Source organism: Myotis nattereri (genome assembly GCF_964212035.1).
Source record: "Myotis nattereri genome assembly, chromosome: 13".
NCBI classification, from domain to species: domain Eukaryota; kingdom Metazoa; phylum Chordata; class Mammalia; order Chiroptera; family Vespertilionidae; genus Myotis; species Myotis nattereri.
In genome coordinates, this window is record NC_138088.1 from 44,076,008 (window position 1) to 44,090,602 (window position 14,595).

General features: G+C 41.2%; 1 protein-coding gene across 1 annotated transcript in view; it reads right to left on the reverse strand.

Annotated features, from left to right (window-relative positions):
- Window positions 1-14,595, reverse strand: part of ARMH3 (armadillo like helical domain containing 3) — a 156,488-nt gene that overhangs the window by 79,033 nt on the left and 62,860 nt on the right. The gene's annotated exons all lie outside the window — the stretch shown is intronic.

The window sequence follows — 14,595 nt, forward strand, 5'->3', positions numbered from 1 at the left end:
GAATTGATGGGTAGCACTCGTGGAACTCTGCAAAACATAATAGCTGGAGAGAGATAAAGCAGCTTTTGCACAAATCCAATCAACAAGGATTTTGTCCCCAGCACACACAGCACAAAGATGCAACTTCAGCCGAAACCGGTTTGGCTCGGTGGATAGAGCGTCGGCCTGCGGACTGAGGGGTCCCAGGTTCGATTCCGGTCAAGGGCATGTACCTGGGTTGCGGGCACATCCCCAGTAGGAGGTGTGCAGAAGGCGGCTGATCGATGTTTCTCTCTCATCGATGTTTCTGGCTCTCTATCTCTCTCCCTTCCTCTCTGTAAAAAATCAATAAAATATATTAAAAAAAAAAAAAAAAAAAAAAAAAAGATGCAACTTCAGCAGTGGTTATATGATAAATAAGGGACCCAAAACCTGGAGAAAAGGAAGCGGAAACAATGATTTATTGCCCCTCTGCTGCACTACAGTTAGTCTTGATCTCTGGGATTCAGAATCAGGGATTACAAAGTGATAAATACTAGAGGAGGAAAAGAGCAATTCTGGCACAATCCAAGAGGTGACCTGTGTCCCAACTGCAAGAGACATCAACAGAGCTGAACAGTAAGTGAGGAGGAGAGTCAGGCACTATAATACTGAGAGTCAGTGCCAGGGGACACCTGCATCTTGCCCCTGATAATTTAGGTCAGATCTCCCCTTTCCCTCCAAAAAACAAGCCAAGATTTTATCACCTGGAAGTAGCCATTCTCTAAAGCAGGGGTCAGGAACCTTTCTCCTACCAAAGGCCTCTTGGATTTTTTTTAAATATATTTTGATTGATTTCAGAGAGGAAAGGAGAGGGAGAGAGAGATAGGAAACATCAATGATGAGAGAGAATCATTGATCAGCTGCCTCCTGCATGTCCCACACTGAGGATCGAGCCCACAACCCGGGTACATGCCCCTGGCCGGAATCGAACCCAGGACCCTTCAGTCTACAGGCCGACGCTGTATCCACTAAGCCAAACCGGCTAGGGCCCATTTGTATATTTATAACATCATTCACTGAATATAAATTTATGTTATGCCCAGCCTGCGTGGTTGAGTGGTTGAAAGTTGACGCATGCAGCAGGAGGTCATGGTTCAATTCCCGGTCAGGGCACATGCCCGGGTTGCGGGATCAATCCCCAGTGTGGGGTGTGCAGGAGGCACCCGATTAACCATTCTCTCTCACCATTGATGTTTCCCTCTTTCTTTCCCTTCTTCTCTGAAATCAATAAAAATAAAAATAAAAAAAATTTATGTTGCTCTGAAAAAAGCTCCTCAATTTATTGAATTTCAAGTCCAACCTGTGGTTGCCTTGGCAGGGTCCGACCAAGCAGGCCTTATATGGCCTACGGGCCAGAGTTCCCAACCCCTGCTCTACAGGGAATTTAACAGGCAGCTGAAAGGAACAAAGCAACCTTAAAATTGGCTCCCACAAGCCTCTGACATCAGGGACCACAATCCCTCTCCAACAGAGAATGCCCCAACTATCCCATGAAATAGTGCTTTTTTTCCCTTCATCATCTCCCTGACTTTGCACTCGTTCTACCAACTGTTCAGTGTATTCTACATCACTATACACACATTGTCTTTTACCTCTGACCTGATGTGATGAGAGTTCTAAGTCTATGAGGCTTCAACATAGCTGATTATAGATTTTTTTAGAGCTAGAAAGGACATTAAAAGTCATTTAAGGTTTCGGGCTCAATCCCTAGTAGAGGTTGTGCAGGAGGCAGCTGATCAATTATTCTCTCTCATCATTGATGTTTTTATCTCTCCCTTCTTCTCTGAAATCAAAAATACATATATTTTTTAATTTGTTTAAAATAACAGACAACAGATCAATGTATTTCTTTCCATAGAAACTAACATGATCCCCACAAACACTCCATCTCAACTTTCTATAACCTCACCATAACTGATTACCAGCTGAAATTTACATTATGGTACATAGTACTAAGTACAGGGCCAAACATACAAAGGTATTTCCTCTCTGATGGGGAAAGGAAAGGAGCCAAGTATATTCAATCAACAGAGAGAGTCATGAATTCTTGGGCAGGAATGCAAATTCAAAAGGAAATCTGGGCAGCCTTCAAGACAAACCTATGGCAGTCTTCAGAATAATAATCAAAGTTCACAAAACCACCAATGCACTGAAGCACCGACAATATTCTAGGAAATCCTTGGGAATCCTGGATTCGACTCCTAATCTTTGCTATCTCTACTAAATGAAGCTCCAGATACCTGGCTCCAATTACTCTTAACTTGAATGAAAAATAGAGAAGTTATGTCAGTACAATATTTGAGGTATTATATTACGCATTCAATACATTGTTATAGGGAAATGGGTGTTCCACACACACAAATTCTTCATTGTAACGTCTTTTCCATCAGGCACTTTGAAAACTTAATTTCTGAGCTCTTTTTCAGGAACTAGAAATTGACTGCAACTGCTGCCTCTTTTGACTCTGTACTGGAGGCAACTGTCAGTATCACACTTAGCTTTGGCCCAAGCTCCTTTCCTTGGGGAATCTTGTGCATGAAGTATGGCAGTGGTGTGTAGCAGTTCTGACGTACTGAATGCCGACAGGTGAATAAAGGATAGTGTGCAGGTTCTGGGAAGCTGAGCCAGGAACAGGTACTTTGATGGTTCCTGGGTCCCAAGTGAATTCTCAGAGGCAGACACAACCAATCTATTTTTCAAATGGGAAGAGTTCAGTACCATCACCTGAGAATCCTGCCACCTTATACATAATGTCCCCCCTCAACCCTCAAGAAATCTTGTTTGCCAAACTGTTCCTAGCATATACGTACCTCACATCATGAAGACTCTCAAATTTTATCCTATTTTAAATTCAAATTGTACTACCATGTAGGAGAGTAGAATGAATAATGGATATGGGAACTTCTCCAGAACTAAAAACTGTCCCCCACACTGAAGTAAACCAGGTGCACAGATGAACAAGCCAACCATGGAAAGACACAATTAAGTGGTCCTCAGATGCCTGCCTCATGAGAAGCAGAGGGGAGGTTTAATTACAAACCCAAGTGAATGACATTTAAATAAAATTAAAAACAGGAAGGAGACAGAGAGCCTCCAGCAGAACATAAATAAATGTCTCGGAAAATTCAGGGCAGAGAGAGCTGTCTGTTGGACAGCTTTTACATGCTATGAAGAGAAAGAGATACAAAGCAAAGACAAGAGTTTGCCAGGCTCTATTTTGTGGCCTGGCATGGAGCTAGGATAAGATGCCACAGATCACAAATCAAAAAAAATCCGCTCATTAGGGGAAACGGATAAATAATTTCACAGGGACTGATAGCAGAGAAATATTAGCATTTCACTTGCTTAGGAGAGAGGTAGAGGAACTTAAAGGACAGACTAGAAATAGCACTAGTGTAATAAGCCAAAGCCTCCAAAACCCCAGAGGCACTATAAACTCCAGCCAATTCTAGCATCTCTGGACAAAATCACCAATTGTCCAGAGACATTGCCAGCAATCAGTAGCCTCACTGTCGATCAACAAAGTGGCACAGGAAGGATTTAGAAGCAAGCACCCACCAATAGAATAATTTAAAAATACACTAGGTGGCTTTTCAGAATACAGGCATCTGTCTAACTGAAAACCTCCCTGAAACAGAGGCCAACAAATCAAAAAAGAAAATGAAATGGCTTTGGTTGCAAGCTATGAACCTCTCCAGGTGAAGGTTGCACAAAAGTCTGTACATCTGGTAGGAAGATTCTGGGATGATGGCAGAGTAGGAAGCACCAGGACTCTCTCTCCCAAGCTGGACAATTGCACTGGCAGAATCTGTCTGATTAACTATTTTGGAATTCTGGACTATGATGAAAATTTGCAGGTTACAGAAGACTCGGATGGTATATTTTGGTTAATTGTGGTCAAATTTAGCTCCAAGCACTATATAGCAGCTACCCATCCCGCACCCTCAGCCATGTGGCAAGAGCTGGGCACTTGTTCCTGAAGCAGCTTGCACACACACACATCTTGTGGAAGCTAAGGTGGCAAAACTAACCCTGTCCTCCTAATACTGGGGATATGTGCACTGATGGCTGACTGCTGGTTCTGACTGCTGACTGCTGGGTGCAAAGAGGAGGGCAACATTGTTTTGCACCTCGCCCATTGTTGCAAGCCCTTCCCCCTCCAGATATGTGACTTCCAGGAGATTAAAGAGTCACTACTCCTTTTTCCCCTGCCTTCATTTTTCACATTTCCCCTTTAGAAAACTAGACATTGCCCTGGCAGGTATGCTCAGTGGTTAGAGTGTCGGCCCAAGCACCGAAGGGACATGGGTTTGCTCCCCAGTCAAGGGCATGTATCTGGATTGCAAGTTCACTCCCCACCTTGGTTGGGGCATGTGCAAGAGGCAACCAATCGATGTGTTTCTCTCACATCGATATCTCTCTTTCTCTCTCTTCCCCTCCCTCCCACCCTTCCACTCTCTATTAAAAAAAAAATCAATGGAAAAAAATATATCCTCAGGTGAGGATTAACAGAAAACTGGACATTAAAGACTAGCATATTAAAAAAAACAACAACTGCAAAAACAGGGAAAATTAAAAAGTGACTGTGCATGCCCAAGGAAAGGCTCAGAAGAGACCTAAGAAGACATTCAGTTTAGAGCTCAAGCTGATCCTCAACACAGACAGCCTACAACAATAAAACAACAAAACAATAATAAAGTCAGCAAACTCTGAGGAAGGGACAGAAACTGATTTCTTGCACCTTGAGGACATTATGTTAAGTGAAATAAGCCTCACAAAAAGACAAATACTGTATGATTCCATTTATGGGGTACTAGAAAGAAGACTGGTAGTTGCCAAGAGTTGGGGGAAGGAAGGAATAGAGCAGTGATGGCGAACCTATGACACGCGTGTCAGAGGTGACACGCGAACTCATTTTTTTGGTTGATTTTTCTTTAAATGGCATTTAAATATATAAAATAAATATCAAAAATATAAGTCTTTGTTTTACTATGGTTGCAAATATCAAAAAATTTCTATATGTGACACAGCACCAGAGTTAAGTTAGGGTTTTTCAAAATGCTGACACGCCAAGCTCAAAAGGTTCGCCATCACTGGAATAGAGAGTCATTGTTTAATAGGTACAGAGCTTTAGTTTTACAAGATGAAACGAGTTATGGGAAAAGATGGTGGTGATGGCTACAAAACAATGTGAGTATATTTAATACCACTGGACTGTATACTTTAAAAATGACTACAATGGTAAATTTTATCTTTTGTGTATTTTACCATAATAATAAAAAAAGGTCAGTACATCAACAGGCTGTACTGTCTAATCTAGATGAACTGAAAAAAAGAACAAATACTTTCTTTAAATGGAAGTTAGGTTCTATTCTACCATTTTCCTTGTTTTTGAAGTGCATCTACTAAAAGAGAAAATATGGTTCTCATCTATCTCCAATTTCCCAATTACTTGGAACACTGCAATTCTCACAGTTACCACTCACCTTCTTCTTTCTCATGAAAATGAGCTTTTATGTGAAAGTTTCCATATGGAGCATGCAGGATCCCATATCTGTACCTCATTCCTATGTAGCTACCTCTAACTAAACATGCTCAGAAGCCAACATTGCCCAACTGAGAGATAGCCAAAATCACTCTTTAAGAAATCTAAGAGTCAGTGAGACCATGTGTCTTAAGTAGATCCAAAAACTTTACTTTCTGCCAAAATGAATGAAAACCAATAATAGACCTGTCCTGCTCTCTGAGCCAGGAAACGAAGACACCAATGAAACCAAATGATATGTTCCTTTAGAACAGGGGTGGGGACATCAGAATTACAACTAAAATATAGAACAACCATCATTCAGAACTGCCTGAAATCTGGCTGAATGGAAATCCCACAACTAGAGAATAAAGAAAGTACACTGGGACTGGTAGGAGGGGGGAGGCATAGAACAGGCTGGTCTGACATCCACGTGTGGCATTTTTTTTCAATCAGGTTGGACATCTCGGCTGCAGAGGCCTCCTGTGAGAAGCAAGGGGTCCCAGCCCCACATCAGACCCCGAGCCCAGGATTCCAGAGCTGGGAAGAGAAGTTCCTATAATTTCAGGCTATAAAAACCAGTGGGGATTATGGCAGAGTGACATGGAGGCTGCGAGAGTCCCAAGCAGTTCTTACAGGGTACTGCTTCCTCTGAGCTCCAGTGCCCGGCAGCAGCTTTGGGGATCCAGGGACAAACAGGGAGGAACTGGATTGTCTGGCATCAGGATAGGAACTCGGGGATGGCTTTGTCCAAGACAGGACATTGTTCCTGTGCTGGGATCTCCCCTGACACAGAACTGACTGGCTCCCAATCAGAAGAGCAAAAAGAAAAAAGAATCCAAAAATATGAAAGAAATAGACTTCCAAGTCCAGAAAGCACAGAGAGTCCCAAACAAGAGGAACTCAAAGAGGCCCACACCAAGACACATCATAGTTAAAATGCCAAGGGTTAAGGACAAAGAGAGAATCTTAAAGCAGCAAGAGAAAGCAGTTGGTTACCTACAAGGAAGCGCCCATATGACTGTCAGCTGATTTCTCAACAGAAACTTTGCAGGCCAGAAGGGAGTGGCAAGGAATATTCAAAGTAATGAATAGCAAGGACCTACAACCAAGATTACTCTACTCAGCAAAGCTATCATTTAGACTTAAAGGTCAGATAAAGAGCTTCACAGACAAGAAAAAGCTGAAAGAGTTCATTACCACCAAACCAGTTTTACATGAAATGTTGAAAGATATTCTTTAAGAAGAGGAAGAAGAAGAGAAAAAGGTAAAAAATATGAACAATAATACTATATGTAATACTTTAACACATTGTATGCGGGAAACGTATTTATACGTTTTATGTTGACTGGTAGTAGAGCAGCACGGGACATGTATTAATACATTTTTTATAGACTAGCGGTAGAATGTGGGTAACGTGTAAATACGTAAACTAAAGTTATCGTAATTTTACTGAATGTTGCCATTTGCGCAAAAAATTAGCAAAAATGGCCCGCGCCACCTGTTAGCGCACGATAAAAACTACCCGCAAACAATGTGTTAAACAATAAAGAATTTTAAAAAATATATGAACAATATAATGGTAATAAATACATATCTATCAACAATTGAATCTAAAAATCAAAATAAACAAACAAGAAATCTAATTAACAAAATAAACTGATGAATAAAATAGAATTAGAGGCATGGAAACATGGATCAGACTGACGAATCTGAGAGGGGGGAAGAGATTAACCAAAGATCTTATCTATATATATAAAAGCCTAAGTGACCATTATGACGGAATGACCGTCACTATGACGTGCACTGACCACCAGAGAGTAGACGCTCAATGCCCCCTGGTGGTCAGTGCACTCCCACAGCCAACCTTCCATGGTCCCTCCCCCTGGCCAGCCAGCGAGTCCCAATCAGCCCCAATCAGGACTGGGCAGGATGACCCTGATCACTGGCCAGGCCGAGGGACCCCACCTGTGCACAAATTCGTGCACCGCGCCTCTAGTCCCATATAATAAAAGTGTAGTATGCAAATTGTTCCCTCAACCAGAGTCTTCCGGGAGTTCAACCAGGGGGTGGGCCGGCCGGGGGAAGGGAGGGAGGCCCGGGCACTGGCAGGCGGCTGGGGGAAGGAAGGGAGTACCCGGCCAGCAGCCGGCAACCACTAGGGACCCTACCAGTGGATGAATTTCGTGCACTGGGCCTCTAGTATGCATTTACCTATGGACATAGACAACAGGGTGGTGAAGGAACAGGGCAGAAAGCGAGTAGAGGAGGGACAATAAGAAGAAGGGGGACATCTGTAATACTCAACAATAAAGATTTAAAAAAAATAATAAAGAACAGGGGTGGGGAACTTTTTGCTGCCAAGGGCCATTTGGATATTTATAAAATCATTCACTTAATTTACTTAATATAAATTTGTTGCTATAAAAAAGCTCCTAGATTTATTGAATTTTGAGTCCTGCCTGCGGTTGCCTTGACAGGGCCAGACCAACCCGCCTTATACAACAAGGGCCTTATACAACCGTGAGCCAGATGTTCTCCACCCCTGCATTAAAAGTAGGATAGGCACAGCCACAAAAGCATAGCTACTCCTTCCTCTGCCTCTTTAAGTGACAAGACACTAATGGGCCTCTGGTTAGGAAGTGACTTCATGTGCAGAGAAAAGAACAGAGATTGCTCACTCTTTTAGTGGTTTTTAGGTGGGAATCTTTTTCTCCTTATAACAAGCTAAACCTGTTAGAAATTCTTATCTTTTTCTTCTGCCAAGTTTCTGAAGAGATGAAAGAAAGATTCAAAATAGTGTAAATTTTGGATCTAGTCAAATGTGGTGATTTGAAGAGGATAAAAAGAGTTTCCTGGCATTCTTTTCCAGTCCTGGGGCTTTCTATACTGCTACACAGAATTACATAACAAAACTATGGAAACAGATAAATATACTCTAATGGCCTATATTAGAACACTCTAACCTTGAGAACTGATTATCAACAGAAGATAAAAGCCTCCATCTTTTTGCACATGAAAGCTAGGACTGTTGAGGATATTTTTTCCATTTATTTATTTTTTTAGTGATAGTAGAGGGGAGGGAGAAGGAGGAGAGAGAAGGAGGGAGAGAGGAAGAGAGAGAGAGAAAAAAAACATCGATTGATTGCCTCCTGCCTGAGCCAGACCAGGGTCAGGGATCAAGTCTGCAAACGAGGTATGTGCCCTTGACTGGGAATCGAACCTGAGACCCTTTGGTCCATAGGCCAACACTCTAACCACTGAGCAACAGGCTGGGGCACAGAGCAGCCTTAATTAAGTACATCAAGCCTAGCATACATCTTGTAATATATTCCCCTAAATCATAGATTATTGGGGGTAAAGAGGAAGAACAGTTTAAAAAGAAATTTAAAAAACAAAATAGTAATAGCAGCTACCAAAATTCATCTTCCCATCTACTCTAGCTATTTACTGCTATGTTCTTTCCCACCTAGATACTCTCTTCAAAACTAAAAGAAGCAATAATGTAGTTATATAAGATGTCACTATTTAGAAGAAGCTGGGTAAAGGACACAAAAATTTTCTGTACTATTTTTGCAACTTCCTGTGAGTTATAATTACATCAATAGTAAAAGTTTTTAAACTAAACTAAAAGAAGCAGACAGTTAAAAGTTTCCCAAAGGATAGTTTCCCAAAATCAGGAGGGGCTACCAAACAGTCAAAATTATACTATACAAGAACTACCAGATAAATCTATGGTTCCAGTTATTTTTTCTCTTGAAAATGTTCAGTTCCATGCCGAAACCGGTTTGGCTCAGTGGATAGAGCGTTGGCCTGCGGACTGAAAGGTCCCAGGTTCGATTCCGGTCAAGGGCATGTGCCTGGGTTGCAGGCACTTCCCCAGTGGGGGATGTGCAGGAGGCAGCTGATCGATGTTTCTCTCTCATCGAGTTTTCTGACTCTCTATCTCTCTCCCTTCTCTCTGTAAAAAATCAATAAAATATATTTAAAAAAAAAAAAAGAAAATGTTCAGTTCCATATGAACAACAGTATAACAACAAAAGGCTCTCGATTTCCAGTCTCAAGTATACCTAAACCATGAAGTCATAGGCTTCTGCCAGTGATGAGAAAGCTAGCTAGACACTCTCTAGGTTTTTCATTTTCCCAGTAGGTACCTGAAAGGTCAGGCAATGTACAATTTCTCTCTTTTTCACAAAGCTGTGAATGCTTTGGATGCTATTTAGCACAGTGGAACTAGACAGATTGTTTTGGGGGTTTTGGAGGCCTTTCTTCCTGCTGGGAGGCAAATGTTGCCTAGTGATCACATCTGAGCAAAGAAGTCAGGAACACTAAATTCTAATCTGTTTAGTATCTGGTTCCATGATCCTTAGTAAGTCACTTCCCTTCTATGCCTCCACTCCCTTCCCCAACAAATGGCAATAAAAATAATGACTTATCACCCAAGAATGAGCAGGGTGAAAGGGTAAGAAGGACTGTGATCCCTAGATAAACATCGAATATAAAATGCCAGTATAAATCTGCCTTTATAGCAACCCATGTTTTTAGACTGTGGAAAGCTGCATTATTTAAATGCAGGCTGCCTCCCTAATGCCACTTCTGCTGAAGTGGTAGTAAAATAAGCTGACTCCATGGAGCTCTGTTCAAAGATTTCCCTTTCCAGCACCTACATGCTTCTCTCTAAACATTCTACTCATTCTTTAGTTAATGGCTTAGAAAACATCAGTTTCCATTTTTACTTGGTAAAAAGCAATCCATGTATCTGTAGGTAAGGAAGAAAGAGACAAGAAAAGAAAAATTACTCACCACTCTCTTTCACATCAATAACTAAGATTAAAAGGTAATGGCCTGGCCAGTGTGGTTCAATGATTGAGCATCAACCCATGCACCAGGAGGTCATTCTCAGTCAGGGCACATGCCAGGGTTGTGGGTTTGATCCCCAGTAGGGAACATACAGGAGGCAGCAGATTGATAGTTCTCTCGCATCACTGATGTTTCTATTTCTCTCTCCCTCTCCCATCCTCTCTCTGAAATCAATAAAAACATTTTTTTTAAAAAAGGTGATGAAGTCAGCTCAACAGAAACATGACAACAAACATCCTGCCGGGTTCTATTATTGTTGTTAGGTCTAAGACCCAAACACAACACTGTGCTGCTTTAAGAAAATATTAATTCATAATTAATGGAAATTCTAATATCCATTCACTTATTCTTTCAAAATTTTTCTGAGCCCCTATCATAACCCAAGTAGTGTATTGGGGATGAAATAATGATTAAAACATAGACCTCCAGAAACTTTTTAAAGAGGATAGATATTTAAACAATTCATTGTTCAGACATTTGCAAACATAGCAAAACAATGTGATGTGCTAAAATAGAAGCTCCAAGTGCCATAGGAGGACACAGGAAATACAACATAGTGACCAACATGGCCTTTAGCCTCAAGAAGTTCAGAGATGAGCCCTGGTCAGTGAGGCTCAGTTTGTTGGAGCATCATCCAGTACATCAAAAAGGTGGTGTGTTCCATTACCCAGTCAGGGCACATACCCAGACTGCAAGTTCGATCCCTAGTCAGGGGGTAGAGGGAAGGCGGTGGAGGGCCAAGTGCAGGAGGCAACCAATTGATACTTCTCTCTCATAATGATGTTTCTTCCCTTTCTCTCTCTCTCTCTCTCTCTCTCTCTCAGTTTTTTATTTTTATTTTTTTAAATATATACTTTATTGATTTTTTAGAGAGGAAGGGAGAGAGATAGAGAGTTAGAAACATCGATGAGAGAGAATCATCGATCAGCTGCCTCCTGCACATCTCCTACTGGGGATGTGCCCGCAACCCAGGTACATGCTCTTGACCAGAATCGAACCTGGGACCTCTCAGTCCGCAGGCCGACGCTCTATCCACCGAGCCAAACCGGTTTCGGCTTTTTTTTTTTTGTTTTCTCTCTCGGTTTTTTAAATAGATATTTTTATTGATTTCAGAGAGGAAGAAAGAAGGAGAGAGAGATAGAAACATCAATGATAAAAAAGAATCATCGATCGGCTGCCTCCTGCACACCCCACACTGGGGATCGAGCCTGCAACCTGGGCATGTGCCCTGACCAGGAATCGAACTGTGACCCTGGTTCTTAGGTCAACACTCAACTGCTGAGCCATGTGGGTCAGGCTCAAGTCAATTTTTTAAAACGTTTAAACAGAAGTTCAGAGAGGAAACTGCTAAACTAAAGTTCCCAGGAAGGATGCAGTATGATCGGTAAATACAGAAAAAAATATTTAACCAGAGACTAAGATGTTCTGTGAAAACAATTAATTTGGAGTCCATGGAACCTAAAATTAATATAGGGATTCTTAACATGGAATCATGGAGGGACTCTCAGAGGGTCCATGAACTCCCTGAAATTACATCTGAAATTATAATATGTATGTGCAAACAGATATCTTTTTGGACACAAAGATCATATCTTTCATTACATTCTCAAAGGTAAAGAACTATTTCACTAGGATCTTACCCTAAAAACCACTTTTTTATCTGTATCAGAGGAGAGTTTCAAGACCTAAGGTTTTACTCAAAATAGGAGGTCTGGATAACCTAGGTGTCAGAGAAGAGCTTCTGAACTTTCCATAACTTGGTGAAAAATAGTGATTGCTGAAAAGAGGGCAATGAGAGAGTCCTTTCCATAGTCTAGTTGAAGTCAGCTTAAATATATTTGCCCACATACTCAGATGCCATGGTGACAGGCATCATATAAATAGACAGTGGCAGCAGGGAGTAGGTCATGGCTTGTAGTCAACGGATCAGCAGGATTAAACCCCCAACTAACACAGCTGACTTGTCCTTGTCCATGAGACAAAGCCTGGGAATTCCATATAAGAATTTAGAGGGGGACCTTTGGCTATCTCCCCAATAACAAAAAGCTACAATAGCCAACATCACAGAAATAAAAATCACTCAAAGTGCAGGTATATTAAACAACCACATTCCAAATGACAAAAAGCATTTGGATCCTAGCTGACTGCTTCCTAGACACCCAGGGACTTCTGTATGTCTAATCTGAAACCACATATGCCTTACCTGTCTTATTTATAAATAAAATTGAATTAAAGTTTGCAGCACATGTATGGACAAGTATCTATACATGTAAGCATATTTGCCATGATGAGTTTCAACAGCTCCCTCATATCCATGAGTCTAGAAGGCAAGGGAAGAGTGAAAACATGGGCATACTATTATATGAGGGGTGGCACCAGCCGAAGAGTGGTGGATCCTCTAGTCACATTTGTATTCACTGATTGCAATATTAGACATTATTATGGGCTCTGATGCATCACATGTAGTGTGATATTTTGCAGTTTTCCTTAACACCTGCTGCTCTACATCTCACTGTATACTCCATGTACGAACACATGGAGTCAGAGTTCCAGGAGGGCTCTTTCAGTCTATCTAGGAAAAGAAGCTAACCCCACTTGGCAGAGAGCTCTAGCACAAATGCCTATGCTTTAGAAGCAAGCAGTTATCCAGGTCTCACTAATGACACTCATATACCTCCTCTAAATTTATCCAGGGTGTTAGGATGTCAATCAATCAGTTCTGAGATAGCACATAATTATAAACAGAGCTGACATCACAGAAGTACTCAAAGACATCAAGTCAACTGACCAACATCAGAATGGTCTCCTGACCCACAATTTCCCAGCCAGATGGGGAAATGGAAAAGATAAATATAAAAGACATTTTTAAATTTCTTTAAAAGATAATTGCCTCTTTAAACAAAAACGATGGAAATGAATTGTGGAGTTTATAACCTATGTAAAAGTAAAATGTATGACAATAATAGCACAAAGGGCAGGATATAAGGTAGAGGTAGGAGAACAATGTGAAGCCCAGGGCCACAGTGAACAGGAGAAGGCAATGTGGAAAAGGCAATGTGAAGAGTGTAGTGCGGAAGAAGACAACAGATGATGAGGATGGGAGAAAAATCCAGAGAAATCCCAGGGCCAGAGATATGATGGCTAGGATAGAGAGGAAAGAAACAGAGTAACAGAAAATAAAGCCAGAAGAGAATCAAAAGCAAGCAAAAACAACTACTACCACCAATCTTCAGTTACAATGTATAACTTCATATCAGTTACATACACAAGCCATTTGTACTTGTTATAAGTTTGACAACTGTACCAACAGACTTGCATCATTTTTATATTTCTCTCTAATCCTAAATTTTAGAGCCTAACAATCATACAGCTAATATTCATAGGCAAACATAGTAGTCCTTTATACTAAAAAAATTGTTCCTAAGAAATTCTACTAACTTTAGTTATTTCAATCTCTTGATCTCTCCTTAGCTCTTCTGTCTTTCAGACATCCCCTCAGTCTGAAACTCACAAAATGCTACTATTGCCATTTAGTGTTATTCTCCTACTCCCCCGTCACCACGATAGGCATTAACTGAAAAGATCTTGCTAATCCATTAATTAAAAATCTCTACTTCCCATTATGGATGACTAAATTTAGAAAGCCAAACTGGATTGGGAGGAAACAAGTCACAACAAGTGAAATGAATTCAATAGAAGGGGCAAGATTACTGACCCTTTTCTTCTTTTCTTAAAAAGCCTCTGACACTAACACTCCCTCCACTGCTGAGACTACAGAGAAACTCTCCCAGGGTGGGGTAACCATTCATCACTATTAATTATCTGGAGAAGACTTTATTGTACCATCAGGTCAGAAAGCCACAGGACCTATCAGCAAATGAATGAATGCCTCAGGGAATATGTCTCTCCTCTGCTTTCCTGTAAGCTCTATTTAAATTGCACCAAAGAAAGGGGTGGCAAGCCAGCATTAATTGTACCCTTAGAGAAGAGCCACTTCCCGCCTGCAGGCATGGCAGTGACTATTGGGCTACCAAAAGGATACAAAGACAAAAGTAAACACTGTAATTTGCTGTTTTTGTCTCTGGCACAGGGGGAGTGGTACAATTGACACTGTCTGTAAACAGTAATAATACCAGATGTAACACAAAGAACAGGATTCCCCCATCTCTCCGCCCCCTCTGCACCCCCTC